Here is a 17918-nt window from a genome sequence, read left to right as displayed (position 1 = left end):
GCCAAGAGAGGGATGATTTAGTTAAGAATCATTCTGGCTGTGCGGGTGAGATAGTGATCGAGTCCGACGAGCTGTGTGCCGATGCACAGCGTGAGCTGGGCAATGCACTAGAGGGCAGTTCGCAAGAGCGCGAGTTGCATAGCTCGAGTAAAGACTGCTGCATTGTTCCAGAGTCGGTTGAGCTGTCCGCCAGTCGAGGCAAAGAGAGAGTTCATTTAAATGAAAATCACTCAGACTGTGCGGGTAGGAGTGTGATTCGGGCCGACGAAATGTACCGGGCAGCACGAGGCGCGAGAATGCGGCATGAGAAGGAGTTCAAAGAGAAAGCGCCGTATAAAGAAGCGCCGTAAAGATCTGAATGCAGTGAATAATGTGGCGTAGCCAAAGACGGCGACAGTTGCAAAAAGGCCGGGTTCGAGGAAAAGAAAGATGTGGTCGTCGTTGACGACGTGTGCGCATCGAACACGTTCCAGCCACCGGTCAAAAAGAGACCGAGAAGCATTTTCCGCACGGACTCGGACAAAGGGCACGGGGCAGTTATGTTCCTCGTCGTTACGTCGTTCTTTTCGGAGTGCAGCATGTAGTGCGAAGAAGCGCAAGGTGGCAAGAGGAGACGAGGTGATAGGGAGTCGCGACGCGGTCAGTCGAGTTCGTGATGAAAGCGTGGCGCCAGGACGCCAATTGACAGGAGACTGTAACGTCTTGAAGGAGCTGATAGTGTGTCAGCCTTTTTATTGTTCCTGGATAGCCACAATAGCCTTCGAACTGCGCCCTCCTCGAGTACGGCTCAAAAGTATGAGTCAGTCGAATACGTTTGTAACGGGAGGCCAAGAGAGCTTCCCAAGAAGGGAAACGTGTTCTTTTGTTTTATTTTTGAGCACTTGAAAATTTTCGCGATTTAAGACCAAAGTTTCTTTTAATATGTAAGGTATGAGCTTTGTTTATGTTGTCTTTTAGAAGCTCCGAGGTTTGAAATATGCGTTTTATGTAAACATTTAGTTTCGCGATTGCTAATTAATGAGTAGATTGGGTTTCCTTTTCTTGTGAGTAACCGGAAATGTCAAGGTTATCGGTGTGAGGCCTATGGTAACGCGCATGTGTATTAGTTAACCTTCTTTTATAAGTGTTTTTGAATTTTCTAAGTTGAAGCGCGTAGGTTTTCAGTAAATCAGTAATTTGCACAGAAGAGCGTTCTTAGTTCCATTAGCGCATGTCCTGTGCGGCCGGAAGGACGCAGCTTTTTTATGACTGGGGTCGCTCGTGTGTGTTGAGGACGGCGGCGTTCTGACTTCTCTAGTAAGCGTGCGTGGAGCTAGTCATTAGAAGACGCGTTTGTTTAGGGGTTCTGCGGTGTCCGGAAGTTACGGAAGTTTAGTTTATTTATTTATTTATTGTACCCTCAAGGCATACAAGCATTATAGAGCGGAGGGCCCAATCATTCAACATAAATACAGTTATTTGCAGATACACAATTAAAATTTTCAATAATGGCAATGAATGTAACTTCTAATAACAAAAAAAATTCACACTGTCATGCAAGGCTTGTACAATATTTAGGGCCAAGAAAATACTATTGCTGCCGGTTAAGACATTAAAAGATGAAGTTTCCAACCGACATAGAGAACGTTTAAAGAAAAAAAAATATGTTGGAAGGCGGTAAATTGCGCTGGAAAGCGCTTCACGAAAATGGTCACAGTTGGTTATGTTAACTAATGAGGCTACTAAGGAAACTAACGATGGTTCCAGTCAAGGCTGGTTTTCGGCAGGAGAGAGTACGAGTATGTTGCAGTGTTTTGGTGAGGGATATGGACTTTGTGGTGGTGGTCAAGTCGAGATGAAACAAAATTAGCCCGTTTAATCAGTCGGGTCCTAAGAACATGATTATGATGATAGATCTTATGAAACAATGCAAGTCGAGATAGTTTCCGTCTATTTGCAAGCGGGGGCAGATTAAGTATCGATTTCATGTTAGTTATGCTGGAAGTTCGATGGTAGTTACTTAGGATAAAACGTGCTGAGCGATTCTGCATTGCCTCTATGTTATTGGTAAGAGTTGCAAGGCCAGGGTCCCAGATTGACGAGGCATATTCGAGATTAGATCGGACGTAACTGATATATAACTGTCGCTTGTGTGATGAAGGTGCGAGAGATGTTTCTTTTCAGGTAACCAAGCATGCGATTGGCCTTTGATGTTACGTGCTCGATGTGTTATTTCCATGAAAGGTCATTAGTAATATGGACACCGAGGTATTTATATGTAGTTGCGGATTCAAGCGCCGTGCTGTGAGGAAGGTAGTTCGGGCAAGGCATGTTATTACGCGATACTCTCATTGATTTAGATTTAAGAATGCTAAGTTTCATTTTCCACATTTCGCACCAAGCAGAAATATTATTTAGGTCACTTTGAAGGATTATTGTGTCAGTATAATTAGAAATGGTGTGGTAGATAACAGAATCATCAGCAAAAAGACAGACAGAAGAAGCGATGCTAGTAAGTAAATCATTAATGTAAATGAAAAATAGTAATGGGCCTAAAACTGAGCCCTGTGACACTCCGGTTGTGACACTCTAGAGGCTCTGTGACAGGTGCCTCTAGAGAATCGGTTCCATTCACCGTGATGAATTGAGTGCGGTTAGAAAGAAAGTCACGTATCCAGTGTTGTACTAAAGGGTCAGCGTTTAGGCTGGTTAGTTTTAGCATAAGGAGCTCATGGTTTACGCTATCAAAGGGTTTCGCAAAATCCAAGTATATGCAATCAGTGATGAGGCCGGCGTCAAGGAATGCGTGAAGGTCATCAGTAAATGTAAGTAGCTGTGTTTCACAAGAAAAGTGTTTACGAAAACAGTGCTGGGATGGATCAAAAAAGTTATTCGACTTCAAGAAGTTACCTGAGTAAAGACAACATGTTCTAATATTTTGCAGGGTACAGATGTTAGTGATATCGCACGACAATTACTTGGGTTGTGTGCGTCACCAGACTTGCAGAAAGGCACGACCTTGGCTACTTTGCAATCCTTGGGCAACTATCCATCGCTGAGCTATTTGATGAAAATGTAATTCAGTATGATAGAGCTGTACTCATTAGTGTTTCGCAAGAATTTAGCGTTGATGCCATCCCGGTCACAGGAAGATGAACGTTTTAGTCTGTTAATAATAGCACGGATGCCGGCTGGGTCAAGCATGATGGGATCCATTGGTGTAAGATGTGCTCTCGGATACGAAGGAAGAGAGAATATTGGGTGCCAGAACAAGTTGGTAAAGGTGTCAATAAAGGTTGAGGCGCTAAATGCTTCGGAACTGGTTCACCATTGTTATTGAGAGATACGTCGTTGTTGTTGCTGTTTTTCATTGTATTCTAAAAGCGTTTAGGGTTAGTTTTGAGCAAGGACGGAAGCGTTGAATGGAAAAAGGTAAATTTCGCTGTTTTCAGTGCCTCTGAATATGCCGTAGAAATGGATTTGTGTACAACCCACGTCTCCGGGTTAGGCGATTTTTTGGCACTACTAAACAGCCTGCTTTTTTGTTCGATAACCGCTTGAGATATGTTGAGTTGCTCGTTTATGGAACGTGTCCTGTATGGACTAGAGGAACGAACGTGAGTAAGCGTGATGAAACGTACGCAAGTACGCGTTCTGAATAGGGACCACAAAGCAAGCGCGATTGTGATTACGTACCTGTGGGGTTGAGCAGACTGTTCAGTGACACCAGTACGTACGATAAGTACGCCACTGCGATAGGGTAAGAACAGGCTGTTCGTGAAGTTAGCCACCTTAAGTTATGTTCGGGTATTGGTGCGTAAACCTTTACTCTTGTGCAATGCGACGGTCAGGTTTGGTTGAACACAGGGGAAACGTGGACGCTCGCTTTGGCGGCACAAAATTTTGGGGCCAAAATTTTGGACTCCCCAGTTGAGCGGCTTGCATTGAAATTTTGATAGGAAGCCTGGTGGGTTAACAGCTGATTCCGGGCGTTTGCACGCCGAGTGGTATTGTGTTACCGGGATCGACTTTTCTGTGCCGGTGGTTGTGAGATGGTTTAAGGCATTCCAAGGGCGCAGTGTTGCGGAGAGCTAAGCTGTATCCTTGCTCGCCAGCCATTCTCTTCCTGCCCAGCGGTTGTGAGCAGTGGCCAGTCCAGATTTTCCGGGCGTGGAGGAGCTGTTACAATCGGCCCGCAGGGGTACTGCTCTGCAAAGCTGTCTCAGCCCGCTGCAGGCGTTTAGATCGACCCGCGGTGGTGGAGTCCGTCAGAGAACCGGCGAAGACGACAGCGCTAGCCGACCATAAACTTCCTTCGGAGAACTGGAGACTACGGCAACGTTAATCCTCCATGCGCCTTCTTCAGAGAGTCGGCGACGGCAGCAGGGCTGGTCACGTTTGCGGACCAAGTATTGTTGAGGAATTCATGGTCTATTAGCAGCAAGAGAGCTTCTCTTACAAAAGGGTGTTTTGCGGTGAGTTTCCTCGGGCCCCAGCATGCGTCACAGTCTGCTGACACGCGTGGCGACTACCGGAGAAAGCCAGCTCTAGAATTAAGAGGCGCCGGCTGGTGTCAAGCGTGACCACCTGGCTACGAGGACCCACTGAACTCGAGTTCTGGGAATCCAAAGTGTGTATGTGAGTGTGTGAGCCCTCCCCCTCAAAGGCGGGTCAACTATACGCCCCAACGACTGTGGACGGCCCGATTGGACTAAGGTTGGGCAGTAGTTTTCCCTCCCCTAGTGATCTAGGCAGGACAGAGGCTTTTTAAGCAGCAGTTTGTCGGCTGCTAGAGTGTGCTCGTGCTCGACGAGCAGTGTGCTTGGAGTTTGGAGCTCGTGTGCTGTGTGCTGCGTCTTGCGTGCTCCATTTAGTTGTCGTGCTAGACTGTTTAAATGTATCCTTTGTTCTAATGTAAATATCTAAATAAATCCTGTACGCCTAGTTCCTCCCAAGTTCCTCCCTACGACCTCCAACTCTAACACCCCCTCTGTTAGGATCTCTGCTGGGTGAGGTGGGTCTTCACCGCAAAAATCAGGAAACGACGACGAAGCCGGGCATCGTCACGATGAAAAAGAAAGTACAGAAGGTTGTATTCACTTCACTGGTGCATAGATGTGAAACTCATCTGAGTCTCGAGCAGTTCTTATTAACACGTAGGACAGCACGGCCTTAAATATTAGCCTTTGGAGGTCCTGTCGCCGTCGCCGTCTTCTTCCGGAGCCTCTATTTCCTTTTTGGCCATCCTTGGTGTCTGCTCGGGGAAAAGCGTGAAGTTGTCTTGACTTTCGGTTTCTGCTTCTACCCTTTTGGGTCAGCTCGGAGAAAAGCGTGACGTCGTCTTGACGTTCAGCTTCTTCTTCTATCCTTTTGTATCAGCTCGTGGAGAACAAGGTAGCGTCGATTCAAAAAAGAGGGCAATAATGCTAGCCTGGGGAAGCCCGTTTGAATGCTTTCGACACCGGAGAGGTATATCATAGCATCCCATCGAAATGCGGCCACTTCGGCCAGGATTTGATCCCTCGACCTTGGGCTTAGCAGCTGAACGCCAAAGGCACTACGCCACCACGGCAGGTAATCCGGAGTCGCCCACTACGGAGTACCTCGTAATCGTATGTTAGTTTCGGCACCATAATTGAATTGTAAACTATATTTAATTGATTTCGAACTCATTTCGCGAAACACACGCTATATTGACCCTGGAGTTCAAGTTGTGAAACGCAATTTCGTCTATTCTCCTGCCATCACGCTATAATTCAGTGTCACAAAGAATCCACATCAATTAAATGCTATAATCGTATTACAGAACAGCGCTAAGGTATTGTTATATTCCATATGTTCAAAGGAAGAAGGTCTCATGGAAGGTCGACAATTGCGTGGGGCGTTGCTTCTCTAAACGTTTGGCATAACGACGAACACATAGAAGTTCTCTTCCTTCATGCTGCGCTAAAATGCGCTCCAAAACAAGCAAGGTCGCTACTAACGTACGTATTTGGTGAAACACCTATATACGCCGCTGTAGACGCTGAAGGTGACAGTTTGATATATATTTGCGCACAGAATGATATTTCACATCTGGGGGCAGTGATAAGTGTGCTCATGTCTTTTTTTTATGCTAACGAATCTAGAAAGTCCCCGTGACATATTAACTCTGAGGCAGTTTCTGCGCCAATAAATTCGTTTGCTTGTGTGACACGTCTGCCTTGCTACTGAAAAGCCACGTTAGAGGGATCGCAGATACGGTAATGGTAAGTGATCCTTGTCATTCTTTCATTTTTCCGCAGGAACATTTTTGCCACAGTAACGGCGTGGTTATTTATTTATTTTAAGGAAATGTATTTATTTATGAATACCTTCCATGAGGAAGGCGTTGGGTAGGGGTAAAACTACGGTTACACCAACGTAAAACTCGCGTTATGCAGCAAGGCAAAAGAATCCACGTGACAAAAGGTTCATTCGCATAGCCTAACAGCATGCAACATAAATAGAGTCAATAAAAAGTACAATTGAAATGATAGCTAAAACCAGGAAGAAGTATGCGAGGTAAGATACTAGAAAAATATTAGACCAATCCCTTCGCTACAGGAAAATGAGGGTAAGAGAACTTTATCCAGTATGCACCTGACCTTCGTCACGGTTACGCAACCCACAGGTAGAGCTGGGAAGTTATACTTTTCACTTGCATGCAAATACGATTCAAGATACTCGGACAACAAGTATTTGAGATACAGATACAAGACACTACAGGCAATTATTTTATCCGATACGATAATGTTCATTTGAATCTTAAGATACTTCGATACACTCGCAAATTTCTTATTGCAGTGTCACATTCATCATCATCATCATCAGCCTAGTTACGCCCACTGCAGGGCAAAGGCCTCTCCCATACTTCTCCAACTGCCCCGGTCATGTACTAATTGTGGCCATGTTGTCCCTGCAAACGTCTTAATGTCATCTGCCCACCTAACTTTCTGCCGCCCCCTGCTACGCTTCCCTTCTCTTGGAATCCAGTCCGTAGCTCTTAGTGACCATCGGTTATCTTCCCTCCTCATTACATGTCCGGCCCATGCCCATTTCTTTTTCTTGATTTCAACTAAGATGTCGTTTACCCGCGTTTGTTGCCTCACCCAATCTGCTCTTTTCTTATCCCTTAACGTTACACCCATCATTCTTCTTTCCATAGCTCGTTGCGTCGTTCTCAATTTCAGCAGAACCCTTTTCGTAAGCCTCCAGGTTTCTGCCCCATATGTGAGTACTGGTAACACACAGCTGTTGTACACTTTCCTTTTGAGGGATAGTGGCAACCTACTGTTCATGATTTGAGAATGCCTGCCAAACGCACCCCAACCCATTCTTATTCTTCTGGTTATTTCAGTCTCATGATCCGGATCCGTGGTCACTACCTGCCCTAAGTAGATGTATTCCCTTACCACTTCCAGTGTTTCGCTACCTATCGTAAACTGCTGTTCTCTTCCGAGACTGTTAAACAGTACTTTAGTTTTCTGCAGATTAATTTTCAGACCCACCCTTCTGCTTTGTCTCTCCAGGTCAGTGAGCATGCATTGCAATTGGTCTCCTGAGTTACTAAGCAAGGCAATATCATCAGCGAATCGCAAGTTGCTAAGGTATTCTCCATCAACTTTTATCCCCAATTCTTCCCACTCCAGGCCTCTGAATACCTCCTGTAAACATGCTGTGAATAGCATTGGAGATATCGTATCTCCCTGTCTGACGCCTTTCTTTATAGGGATTTTGTTGCTTTCTTTGTGGAGGACTACGGTGGCTGTGGAGCCGCTATAGATATCTTCCAGTATTTTTACATATGGCTCATCTACACCCTGATTCCGTAATGCCTCCATGACTGCTGAGGTTTCGACTGAATCAAACGCTTTCTCGTAATCAATGAAAGCTATATATAAGGGTTGGTTATATTCTGCACATTTCTCTATCACTTGATTGATAGTGTGAATATGGTCTATTGTTGAGTAGCCTTTACGGAATCCTGCCTGGTCCTTTGGTTGACAGAAGTCTAAGGTGTTCCTGATTCTATTTGCGATTACCTTAGTAAATACTTTGTAGGCAGCGGACAGTAAGCTGATCGGTCTATAATTTTTCAAGTCTTTGGCGTCCCCTTTCTTATGGATTAGGATTATGTTAGCGTTCTTCCAAGATTCCGGTACGCTCGAGGTTATGAGGCATTGCGTATACAGGGTGGCCAGTTTCTCTAGAACAATCTGACCACCATCCTTCAACAAATCTGCTGTTACCTGATCCTCCCCAGCTGCCTTCCCCCTTTGCATAGCTCCTAAGGCTTTCTTTACTTCTTCTGGCGTTACCTGTGGGATTTCGAATTCCTCTAGGCTATTCTCTCTTCCACTATCGTCGTGGGTGCCACTGGTACTGTATAAATCTCTATAGAACTCCTCAGCCACTTGAACTATCTCGTCCATATTAGTAACGATATTGCCGGCTTTGTCTCTTAACGCACACATCTGATTCTTGCCTATTCCTAGTTTCTTCTTCACTGTTTTTAGGCTTCCTCCTTTCCTGAGAGCCTGTTCAATTCTATCCATATTATAGTTCCTGATGTCCGCTGTCTTACGCTTGCTGATTAACTTAGAAAGTTCTGCCAGTTCTATTCTAGCTGTAGGATTAGAGGCTTTCATACATTGGCGTTTCTTGATCAGATCTTTCGTCTCCTGCGATAGCTTACTGGTTTCCTGTCTAACGGCGTTACCACCGACTTCTATTGCGCACTCCTTGATGATGCCCATGAGATTGTCGTTCATTGCTTCAACACTAAGGTCCTCTTCCTGAGTTAAAGCCGAATACCTGTTCTGTAGTTTGATCCGGAATTCCTCTAGTTTCCCTCTTACCGCTAACTCATTGATTGGCTTCTTGTGTACCAGTTTCTTTCGTTCCCTCCTCAAGTCTAGGCTAATTCGAGTTCTTACCATCCTGTGGTCACTGCAGCGTACCTTGCCGAGCACGTCTACATCTTGAATGATGCCAGGGTTCGCGCAGAGTATGAAGTCGATTTCATTTCTAGTCTCACCATTCGGGCTCCTCCACGTCCACTTTCGGCTAACCCGCTTGCGGAAAAAGGTATTCATTATACGCATATTATTCTGTTCTGCAAACTCTACTAATAATTCTCCTCTGCTATTCCTAGAGCCTATGCCATATTCCCCCACTGACTTGTCTCCAGCCTGCTTCTTGCCTACCCTGGCATTGAAGTCGCCCATCAGTATAGTGTATTTTGTTTTGACTTTACCCATCGCCGATTCTACGTCTTCATAAAAGGTTTCGACTTCCTGGTCATCATGACTAGATGTAGGAGCGTAGACCTGTACAACCTTCATTTTGCACCTCTTATTAAGTTTCACAACAAGACATGCCACCCTCTCGTTAATGCTATAGAATTCCTGTATGTTACCAGCTATTTCCTTATTAATCAGGAATCCGACTCCTAGTTCTCGTCTCTCCGCTAAGCCCCGGTAACACAGTACATGCCCGCTTTTTAGCACTGTATATGCTTCTTTTGTCCTCCTAACCTCACTGAGTCCTATTATATCCCATTTACTACCCTCTAATTCCTCCAATAACACTGCTAGACTCGCCTCACTAGATAGCGTTCTAACGTTAAACGTTGCCAGGTTCAGATTCCAATGGCGGCCTGTCCGGAGCCAGGTATTCTTAGCACCCTCTGCAGCGTCACAGATCTGACCGCCGCCGTGGTCAGTTGCTTCGCGGCTGCTGGGGACTGAGGGCCGGGGTTCGATTGTTGTATTCATATAGGAGGTTGTGGCCAAGTACTGCACCAGGGTGGCCAATCCTGCTCTGGTGAGAGAGTGCGTTACCGGTTCTGGTCACCGGGATCAGGCCGCACTCCAGGCCTGTTTGTGCAATTTTCTCAACACACGCTTTTTTTTTTTTTTTTTTTTTGTATTTTCCGGTGGAGAATAGCGCGGCACCGGGATTTGAATCACGGTCCTCTTGCACTGGAGACGGATACTCTACCGTCCCCGTAGGAGTTAAATTAAAAATTAATTTATGGGGTTTTACGTGACAAAACCACTTTCTGATTATGCACGCCGTAGTGGAGGACTCCGAAAATTTCGACCACCTGGGGTTCTTTAACGTGCACTTAATTCTAAGTACACGGGTGTTTTCGCATTTCGCCCCCATCGAAATGCGGCCGCCGTGGTCGGGGTCCGATCCCGCGACCTCGTGCTCAGCAGTCTAACACCATAACCACTGAGCAACCACGGCGGGTCCCGCAGGAGTTGTACGCCTCATTTAACCTACAGTGGTGCCCTACTTGGTCAGTCAAGGTGGACCAATCTGAGCTCGGTTATACCGCATGGATGGCACTCGGCTAGAGAACCTCGTATTTATGACCTGCACATGTGAGGCCTTACATATTTGAAGATATATATCTATTTTTTTTTTTTTTTTTTTTTTAGGAGGGTTCCCGTACAGTGATAAAATAAAGGAAAAGACATTAAAAGAAAGAAAAAAAAGAAAGAAAAAGGGGGCGGAAAAAAAAAAAAAAACGGAACATAACAGGTGATTTGAACTCGTGACCCTTCGATGTTGCCCGGAAAGATAGCTCAGTCGGTTGGTTCGTCAGGCCCCAGGCTACTTTCAAGCGCCACAGCTCCTCCTCCGAGCCTCACACTTACGTGGAAAGAGACTCATGTTGTCCGCGATAGTCGGTTTTTGGAAGGCATACTTTCTAGGAAAAATGGCCGCTCAAGGAGAAGAGCGAACTCGAGCGGCTTTAGAGGCTAGGAAAAACTGCCTTAAAATATTTAGACTTGAGGGAAAGCTTCGTTAACAAACTATAACACGGCAATCAGCACTCGAATACGACGAGAGAAATTACTGAGACGTGGAAAATTCCCTTGAAAAAAAAAAATCTGGTTTGCTAGACAAATGCTCGTATGTATTGAACCTCTTAAAAGATGAGGGGTGAAATATGCGCTCACCGAGAGGGCATCTTCGGCGCGAGACATCCACAAGGCACCTTACAGAGATGTGGAGAGCTTCGCGGCCGGAACGAAGCATCCCTTCTCCGCCGGCCAAGAGGGGGAAACGTGCTTTCCGATCGCTCAAGGTTGCGCGGACAACGCATAGCTCTAGCGTCTAGGAAAAGCTTAACCAGGTGCGATGGCGGCACGCATAGCGTGGGAAGCTAGCCGCCAGAATAACTATACCAAGGGCTGCTGCTGATGAGGGCGAAGTACCTTCGTGTAATTATAATAACCCTAATAGGACTACTTTCGAAAAAAAAAAAAAAAAAGGAAACGGCCCAGAGGGCTATACTACGAGAGCTATGACTGATAGTTTTCTATATATATATATATATATATATATATATATATATATATATATATATATATATATATATATATATATATTCATCTCATCTATGGGATCGCATTCGCGCGCTGTTTCTTTGTCTCTGCGTGTAGTTCAGTTAAGAGAGCCAGTTTAAGGGCGGAGAAGATGAAAGAAGAGAAAAGCAAAAACTGCAGCGCCATGGTTTTAAGGCGCACCCGTGGTAGAGAAACGGAATGCGATATAAGCGTGCGTAGCCATGATACGCACACGACAAACTGCCTTAAAATATTTAGACTTGAGGGAAAGCTTCGTTAGCAAACGATAGCACGGCAATCAGCACTCGAATATAATTATAACCCTAATACTAATTGTAAATATTCATCTCATCTATGGGATCTAATGCGCGCGCTGTTTCTTTGTCTCTGCGTGTAGTAGTTGAGAGAGCCAGTTTAAGGGCGGAGAAGAAGAAAGAAGAGAAAAGCAAAAAAAAAAAAAAAACTGCAGCGCCGTGGTTTTAAAGCGCACCCGTGGTAGAGAAACGGAATGCGATATAAGCGTGCGTAGCCATGATACGCACACGACAAACTGCCTTAAAATTTTTAGACTTGAGGGAAAGCTTCGTTAGCAAACGATAGCACGGCAATCAGCACTCGAATATAATTATAACCCTAATACTAATTGTAAATATTCATCTCATCTATGGGATCTAATGCGCGCGCTGTTTCTTTGTCTCTGCGTGTAGTAGTTGAGAGAGCCAGTTTAAGGGCGGAGAAGAAGAAAGAAGAGAAAAGCAAAAAAACTGCAGCGCCGTGGTTTTAAAGCGCACCCGTGGTAGAGAAACGGAATGCGATATAAGCGTGCGTAGCCATGATACGCACACGACAAACTGCCTTAAAATTTTTAGACTTGAGGGAAAGCTTCGTTAGCAAACGATAGCACGGCAATCAGCACTCGAATATAATTATAACCCTAATACTAATTGTAAATATTCATCTCATCTATGGGATCTAATGCGCGCGCTGTTTCTTTGTCTCTGCGTGTAGTAGTTGAGAGAGCCAGTTTAAGGGCGGAGAAGAAGAAAGAAAAGAAAAGCAAAAACTGCAGCGCCGTGGTTTTAAAGCGCAGCCGTGGTAGAGAAACGGAATGCGATATAAGCGTGCGTAGCCACGATACGCACACGACAAACTGCCTTAAAATATTTAGACTTGAGGGAAAGCTTCGTTAACAAACTATAACACGGCAATCAGCACTCGAATACGACGAGAGAAATTACTGAGACGTGGAAAATTCCCTTGAAAAAAAAAAAAAATCTGGTTTGCTAGACAAATGCTGGTATGTATTGAACCTCTTAAAAGATGAGGGGTGAAATATGCGCTCACCGAGAGGGCATCTTCAGCGCGAGACATCCACAAGGCACCTTACAGAGATGTGGAGAGCTTCGCGGCCGGAACGAAGCATCCCTTCTCCGCCGGCCAAGAGGGGGAAACGTGCTTTCCGATCGCTCAAGGTTGCGCGGACAACGCATAGCTCTAGCGTCTAGGAAAAGCTTAACCAGGTGCGATGGCGGCACGCATAGCGTGGGAAGCTAGCCGCCAGAATAACTATACCAAGGACTGCTGCTGATGAGGGCGAAGTACCTTCGTGTAATTATAATAACCCTAATAGGACTACTTTCGAAAAAAAAAAAAAAAAAGGAAACGGCCCAGAGGGCTATACTACGAGAGCTATGACTGATAGTTTTCTATATATATATATATATATATATATATATATATATATATATATATATATATATATATATATATATATTCATCTCATCTATGGGATCGCATTCGCGCGCTGTTTCTTTGTCTCTGCGTGTAGTTCAGTTAAGAGAGCCAGTTTAAGGGCGGAGAAGAAGAAAGAAGAGAAAAGCAAAAACTGCAGCGCCGTGGTTTTAAAGCGCACCCGTGGTAGAGAAACGGAATGCGATATAAGCGTGCGTAGCCATGATACGCACACGACAAACTGCCTTAAAATATTTAGACTTGAGGGAAAGCTTCGTTAGCAAACGATAGCACGGCAATCAGCACTCGAATATAATTATAACCCTAATACTAATTGTAAATATTCATCTCATCTATGGGATCTAATGCGCGCGCTGTTTCTTTGTCTCTGCGTGTAGTAGTTGAGAGAGCCAGTTTAAGGGCGGAGAAGAAGAAAGAAGAGAAAAGCAAAAAAAAAAAAACTGCAGCGCCGTGGTTTTAAAGCGCACCCGTGGTAGAGAAACGGAATGCGATATAAGCGTGCGTAGCCATGATACGCACACGACAAACTGCCTTAAAATTTTTAGACTTGAGGGAAAGCTTCGTTAGCAAACGATAGCACGGCAATCAGCACTCGAATATAATTATAACCCTAATACTAATTGTAAATATTCATCTCATCTATGGGATCTAATGCGCGCGCTGTTTCTTTGTCTCTGCGTGTAGTAGTTGAGAGAGCCAGTTTAAGGGCGGAGAAGAAGAAAGAAGAGAAAAGCAAAAAAACTGCAGCGCCGTGGTTTTAAAGCGCACCCGTGGTAGAGAAACGGAATGCGATATAAGCGTGCGTAGCCATGATACGCACACGACAAACTGCCTTAAAATTTTTAGACTTGAGGGAAAGCTTCGTTAGCAAACGATAGCACGGCAATCAGCACTCGAATATAATTATAACCCTAATACTAATTGTAAATATTCATCTCATCTATGGGATCTAATGCGCGCGCTGTTTCTTTGTCTCTGCGTGTAGTAGTTGAGAGAGCCAGTTTAAGGGCGGAGAAGAAGAAAGAAAAGAAAAGCAAAAACTGCAGCGCCGTGGTTTTAAAGCGCAGCCGTGGTAGAGAAACGGAATGCGATATAAGCGTGCGTAGCCACGATACGCACACGACAAACTGCCTTAAAATATTTAGACTTGAGGGAAAGCTTCGTTAACAAACTATAACACGGCAATCAGCACTCGAATACGACGAGAGAAATTACTGAGACGTGGAAAATTCCCTTGAAAAAAAAAAAAAATCTGGTTTGCTAGACAAATGCTGGTATGTATTGAACCTCTTAAAAGATGAGGGGTGAAATATGCGCTCACCGAGAGGGCATCTTCAGCGCGAGACATCCACAAGGCACCTTACAGAGATGTGGAGAGCTTCGCGGCCGGAACGAAGCATCCCTTCTCCGCCGGCCAAGAGGGGGAAACGTGCTTTCCGATCGCTCAAGGTTGCGCGGACAACGCATAGCTCTAGCGTCTAGGAAAAGCTTAACCAGGTGCGATGGCGGCACGCATAGCGTGGGAAGCTAGCCGCCAGAATAACTATACCAAGGGCTGCTGCTGATGAGGGCGAAGTACCTTCGTGTAATTATAATAACCCTAATAGGACTACTTTCGAAAAAAAAAAAAAAAAAGGAAACGGCCCAGAGGGCTATACTACGAGAGCTATGACTGATAGTTTTCTATATATATATATATATATATATATATATATATATATATATATATATATATTCATCTCATCTATGGGATCGCATTCGCGCGCTGTTTCTTTGTCTCTGCGTGTAGTTCAGTTAAGAGAGCCAGTTTAAGGGCGGAGAAGATGAAAGAAGAGAAAAGCAAAAACTGCAGCGCCATGGTTTTAAGGCGCACCCGTGGTAGAGAAACGGAATGCGATATAAGCGTGCGTAGCCATGATACGCACACGACAAACTGCCTTAAAATATTTAGACTTGAGGGAAAGCTTCGTTAGCAAACGATAGCACGGCAATCAGCACTCGAATATAATTATAACCCTAATACTAATTGTAAATATTCATCTCATCTATGGGATCTAATGCGCGCGCTGTTTCTTTGTCTCTGCGTGTAGTAGTTGAGAGAGCCAGTTTAAGGGCGGAGAAGAAGAAAGAAGAGAAAAGCAAAAAAACTGCAGCGCCGTGGTTTTAAAGCGCACCCGTGGTAGAGAAACGGAATGCGATATAAGCGTGCGTAGCCATGATACGCACACGACAAACTGCCTTAAAATTTTTAGACTTGAGGGAAAGCTTCGTTAGCAAACGATAGCACGGCAATCAGCACTCGAATATAATTATAACCCTAATACTAATTGTAAATATTCATCTCATCTATGGGATCTAATGCGCGCGCTGTTTCTTTGTCTCTGCGTGTAGTAGTTGAGAGAGCCAGTTTAAGGGCGGAGAAGAAGAAAGAAAAGAAAAGCAAAAACTGCAGCGCCGTGGTTTTAAAGCGCAGCCGTGGTAGAGAAACGGAATGCGATATAAGCGTGCGTAGCCACGATACGCACACGACAAACTGCCTTAAAATATTTAGACTTGAGGGAAAGCTTCGTTAACAAACTATAACACGGCAATCAGCACTCGAATACGACGAGAGAAATTACTGAGACGTGGAAAATTCCCTTGAAAAAAAAAAAAAATCTGGTTTGCTAGACAAATGCTGGTATGTATTGAACCTCTTAAAAGATGAGGGGTGAAATATGCGCTCACCGAGAGGGCATCTTCAGCGCGAGACATCCACAAGGCACCTTACAGAGATGTGGAGAGCTTCGCGGCCGGAACGAAGCATCCCTTCTCCGCCGGCCAAGAGGGGGAAACGTGCTTTCCGATCGCTCAAGGTTGCGCGGACAACGCATAGCTCTAGCGTCTAGGAAAAGCTTAACCAGGTGCGATGGCGGCACGCATAGCGTGGGAAGCTAGCCGCCAGAATAACTATACCAAGGGCTGCTGCTGATGAGGGCGAAGTACCTTCGTGTAATTATAATAACCCTAATAGGACTACTTTCGAAAAAAAAAAAAAAAAAGGAAACGGCCCAGAGGGCTATACTACGAGAGCTATGACTGATAGTTTTCTATATATATATATATATATATATATATATATATATATATATATATATATATATATATATATATATATATATTCATCTCATCTATGGGATCGCATTCGCGCGCTGTTTCTTTGTCTCTGCGTGTAGTTCAGTTAAGAGAGCCAGTTTAAGGGCGGAGAAGAAGAAAGAAGAGAAAAGCAAAAACTGCAGCGCCGTGGTTTTAAAGCGCACCCGTGGTAGAGAAACGGAATGCGATATAAGCGTGCGTAGCCATGATACGCACACGACAAACTGCCTTAAAATATTTAGACTTGAGGGAAAGCTTCGTTAGCAAACGATAGCACGGCAATCAGCACTCGAATATAATTATAACCCTAATACTAATTGTAAATATTCATCTCATCTATGGGATCTAATGCGCGCGCTGTTTCTTTGTCTCTGCGTGTAGTAGTTGAGAGAGCCAGTTTAAGGGCGGAGAAGAAGAAAGAAGAGAAAAGCAAAAAAAAAAAAACTGCAGCGCCGTGGTTTTAAAGCGCACCCGTGGTAGAGAAACGGAATGCGATATAAGCGTGCGTAGCCATGATACGCACACGACAAACTGCCTTAAAATTTTTAGACTTGAGGGAAAGCTTCGTTAGCAAACGATAGCACGGCAATCAGCACTCGAATATAATTATAACCCTAATACTAATTGTAAATATTCATCTCATCTATGGGATCTAATGCGCGCGCTGTTTCTTTGTCTCTGCGTGTAGTAGTTGAGAGAGCCAGTTTAAGGGCGGAGAAGAAGAAAGAAGAGAAAAGCAAAAAAACTGCAGCGCCGTGGTTTTAAAGCGCACCCGTGGTAGAGAAACGGAATGCGATATAAGCGTGCGTAGCCATGATACGCACACGACAAACTGCCTTAAAATTTTTAGACTTGAGGGAAAGCTTCGTTAGCAAACGATAGCACGGCAATCAGCACTCGAATATAATTATAACCCTAATACTAATTGTAAATATTCATCTCATCTATGGGATCTAATGCGCGCGCTGTTTCTTTGTCTCTGCGTGTAGTAGTTGAGAGAGCCAGTTTAAGGGCGGAGAAGAAGAAAGAAAAGAAAAGCAAAAACTGCAGCGCCGTGGTTTTAAAGCGCAGCCGTGGTAGAGAAACGGAATGCGATATAAGCGTGCGTAGCCACGATACGCACACGACAAACTGCCTTAAAATATTTAGACTTGAGGGAAAGCTTCGTTAACAAACTATAACACGGCAATCAGCACTCGAATACGACGAGAGAAATTACTGAGACGTGGAAAATTCCCTTGAAAAAAAAAAATCTGGTTTGCTAGACAAATGCTGGTATGTATTGAACCTCTTAAAAGATGAGGGGTGAAATATGCGCTCACCGAGAGGGCATCTTCAGCGCGAGACATCCACAAGGCACCTTACAGAGATGTGGAGAGCTTCGCGGCCGGAACGAAGCATCCCTTCTCCGCCGGCCAAGAGGGGGAAACGTGCTTTCCGATCGCTCAAGGTTGCGCGGACAACGCATAGCTCTAGCGTCTAGGAAAAGCTTAACCAGGTGCGATGGCGGCACGCATAGCGTGGGAAGCTAGCCGCCAGAATAACTATACCAAGGACTGCTGCTGATGAGGGCGAAGTACCTTCGTGTAATTATAATAACCCTAATAGGACTACTTTCGAAAAAAAAAAAAAAAAAAAGGAAACGGCCCAGAGGGCTATACTACGAGA

Source organism: Dermacentor andersoni, chromosome 9 (genome assembly GCF_023375885.2).
Source record: "Dermacentor andersoni chromosome 9, qqDerAnde1_hic_scaffold, whole genome shotgun sequence".
Classification (NCBI taxonomy): Eukaryota; Metazoa; Arthropoda; class Arachnida; order Ixodida; family Ixodidae; genus Dermacentor; species Dermacentor andersoni.
Note: the sequence above shows the minus strand (reverse complement) of the source record.